Source organism: Pistacia vera, unplaced genomic scaffold (assembly GCF_008641045.1).
Source record: "Pistacia vera cultivar Batoury unplaced genomic scaffold, PisVer_v2 Contig6, whole genome shotgun sequence".
In the NCBI taxonomy this organism is placed as follows: Eukaryota; Viridiplantae; Streptophyta; class Magnoliopsida; order Sapindales; family Anacardiaceae; genus Pistacia; species Pistacia vera.
In genome coordinates this window covers 1029531-1033456 of record NW_022196445.1, presented here as the reverse complement: position 1 = coordinate 1033456, position 3926 = coordinate 1029531, and the positions used below count along the sequence as shown (strand labels likewise).

The 3926-nt window shown below is 34.7% G+C and overlaps 1 pseudogene; it reads right to left on the bottom strand.

Moving 5' to 3' along the window:
• Positions 1 to 218: 218 nt before the first annotated feature.
• Positions 219 to 3764, bottom strand: LOC116110266 (annotated as a pseudogene).
• Positions 3765 to 3926: the final 162 nt, after the last annotated feature.

Here is a 3926-nt window from a genome sequence, read left to right as displayed (position 1 = left end):
ACTGTATCTAACTGGTTCCCTTTTCGGAGGCTTGTAACATGTGAGTTGCAGAATCAAGCTGAGGGCATTCCAATGGCAATGCCAACTCAAAGCAAGGCAAAAAGCGAAGTGCATAGTCATATAAGAACTTCCTTTACTTTGTCATAAATGAGAGAACGGAACACAAATAAATCTTCTATCAGGAAATCTATCATCTCAAAAACTAATAAATATATAAATAAGTGAAACATATACCCCGAAGCTATTTCCTCTGACCATTCCTTATTATTATAGGTGTTTAAAAATTGGTCACATTTTCGAACTAAGAATAAGAGAACAAAATCACAATGAATTAGCTAGCTCTAGGACAGCTCTCGGCTGCGCTTAGCAGCAGCAACAACAGCATTCATTAAAATCCCACGAAATCCTCCCTTCTCCAACTCATGAACACCGGCTATAGTAGTCCCACCAGGTGAAGCAACATCATCTTTAAGCTGACCTGGATGCTTCCCAGATTTAGTCACCATTGATGCTGCTCCCAACACCTGCAGAAGAAAAAGTTTAGTTGGCTGTGCAAAATGAATTTGAAATAAAATAATAACGCTGAAGCTTAAGAAAACAATTACATGAAATATGCAAGAAACTGAAAATTACATAAACCAAAGAAATATAAGATTGAAGAGAAAGCAATTAAAAATCACTTCATTTTCACTAATACTCAAGTCTGAAGAGATAAGAGATGGTTCTAAGATATCCGAAAAACTATTGAACGCAGTCATTTCAAGTTACAGTGCAACTTCATCGTTTTGTTTAACTAAAGAGGAATTGTGACAGTTCTCTATAGATAATTTATTTCATGTAGATCTACTCCTATACTGGTGAGCATGGAAATGAAGCTTTGTATAATTCTTTACTTGTAAAAATTTCAGTACCCGACATCAGATAATGATACAGCAAAAGTGTAAATAGTGCGTAATTTCACTTGTAGACTCATACTACAAAGTACAAATCTATTTCCACACCATAGCTCCCAACTCATTCCCATAATTTCCTTTAGTCAAAACCAATGCTTACAACCACAAACCTAAGGGGCAATTACATTGTACTATGATCATAACATTTACATTGCATTTGATCCATTATCCGAAAACAATTTTTTAAAAAATAAATTACAATCTAAATTTGAGTTGTTTATCGCTGTCTTATATCGAACAACAAATTTGATATAATACCTGAGAATTGTTCAGTTTTCAAAACTATGGGAAACTAGAATAAGGACTTTGTTTCTTTTTCAACCAAATGTGTTATCTTAAAACTGTTTGTATCTCTAGTTCTCGCAAAACAGAAAAAATTATAGCCAAATTTAAATTAAACAAGCCTTAAATTCTTGCCACTTTCTCAACAATAATCGTAGTCTTTATTGCAACCAATATAAATACTAACTAGGTGGTAGCTGTGTACGATGTATGTTTAGATAGGACAAAGAAAGCCCATTCAAATAAGAGGATTGGGTTTAACACTTGAAGAATGCTATCTCCTATTACATGGCTCATAAAACTAGTGAATGGAAGAAATCGGTATCACTAACTTACAGTTTGTGATGCTAGACCTAGCGCAAGTTCTCGTGGTACACCTGCAGCCACTCCACCATCAGCTAGAGCTTCAATTGCCAAGAAAATATATGCTGGACCGCTGCCACTGAAAATTTATAATAAAAAAAAATGTTTGATTAAAACAACTAGCCAACTCTATTTGTCTAGAAACAGATGCATTAATAGAAAAACATATTGGTAGGACTTATTCTTGCCCATGGACCCAGGAACCTCAGTATGGTAAATAATGAAACTAGTCCTCGTGGGCAATTATTATATGAGAGAATATTCCAAGATACTGAGATTATAAAATGGGAGACCATATACCTCAAACCAGTGATTCCATCAAACGATTTCTCATCAGCCCGCCATACCTTGCCGACTGATCCAAACAGTTTAGAAATTAGTTCCCCATCCTCTTCTGTTGCAGCTCCTCCCAAGCTCATAACTATTACAATACAAGTAGATTAGTTACCTTTACATTTCCACGCAATATGCAAATTTGAAATGGAAAAAACATACTACAAACATGAACTAGATGAACTCATAAATAAATGTAATTTGTCAAAGAATGAAGGTCTTGGCAGTAATTAATGTGCCAACACATATCTCAGTAATTTATCTGTTAGACAATAACAAATACAATCTTATTTTTGCAATGTGTAATTAGTTACTTAGCTCCAGATGTTGGAGCTGAACTGCTAGTTCTTATATATCAGATCAAATATTTTATCAACAATTCTACAGCAGCTCACGAGAAATTTTTAATAAAGGAAAATTCCCCTGTATGCTATTTGTTTTGATTACAAATTTGAACATTATAATAAAATGCACTCGTAATTCAGTAATTTTTTCATTTAATATAATAGAATTGTATGAGATAGCAGTCCAGGATTTCTATTGCTGAGATAATAGGGCAAAAAACAGTTAAATGTCAAGGAAGAGAGGAAAAACACACCTGTTGCTCCCTCACCAATGGCTGAAGGTGTGTTGGGCATCACCCTAATAAACCGGCTGTGACCAGCCCATTCCTAACAAATGAGAAACTTTATTTCAAAAAGCTAACAGATTAATATATTAAGAACCTCAAAAAGCAATGGATGTCTGAAGCAGGCAGGAAGAACTAATTACAAAATCTGAAAACATATCTTGTAAGCGTAAAGTCCCAATTTTTGAACATTTTCAAGCCAAATCACGGAATAAATATAAAGTTATATCATAAAACTTGAAATTTCAAATGACCAGTGAAGCCAAACAAAATTCAAAATAAATGTTCCATTTTCTAAAAAAGGAACTGATCGTAACAATCGCAACTATAGCCCAAATGCAAGAATGTTTCCCGCTACTGCTACGCAGTCCTACTTCAACAAAAGTATATGATGGATGAATAAGGTTCTTTAAATTCTTTTAGGGCTATTAGGCTTTTTTTTTTTTTTTTTTTTTTCAAATAAACATTTCTTATTTATCTTATTCCTTTCAATCGAACTTTAAAGTTAAAATATACAATGTAGAATCTAAATAATAATTTTACTCTACTGGTCGCGATAGTTTAAGTCATGTATAACAAGCAAATGATTGATAGGCAGAAACCTGAAGGTCCTTCAATTTTACTCCAGCAGCAACTGAAACCAAAAGCTTCTTCCCAGAAAGCATCGGCTTCAATTGCAACACTACATCTTTAACTGCAACAACAACACCACAAGAAGTAAAGATCACAAATAAATATTAATGATTCTCGGAAATAAAAAAGAAATAATCATCAGAAATCACATTACCTACTTGCGGTTTCACCGAGAAAATCACCACGTCACTGGCTTCAACCACCTATTTATAATTCCTTAATTGTAAAATTATCAAATGAACAAACAAACACAAAAGGAAAAGACAGAGAGAGCTAAACGCACAGCACTATTGTTAGAGTGTACGCCGACACCAAAGGATTCGAAAGCGATTCGGCGATTGGGATTAGAATGAACGGCAGTAGAGATACGATGCGGAGGGAGCACACCCGATTGTACCACTCCTCTGGCAATACTCTCGGCCATTTTTCCTGCTCCAATGAAGCCCAGTTTGTAGGATTCAGGGGAGATTGGAATGGCCTCCATGTGTTTGAGATAGTGTCTGACAGAGTAAAGAAAACCAAAAAACACCACCAATAATTGAGACGACCTCGGCTGAAGTGAAAATGAAGATGGCAAGTGAAAGGAGAATATGATCTTTCTAGGGATGGAGTTCTTGTTTCGTAGTGTCACATGTCAAGGTCGACACTCTTGACTGTTTTTCGTTTTTTAAACCCACGTGGCTTTCAAATATTAGATATTGGTATTTGAATTTGAATTTATATTATTTTATTTA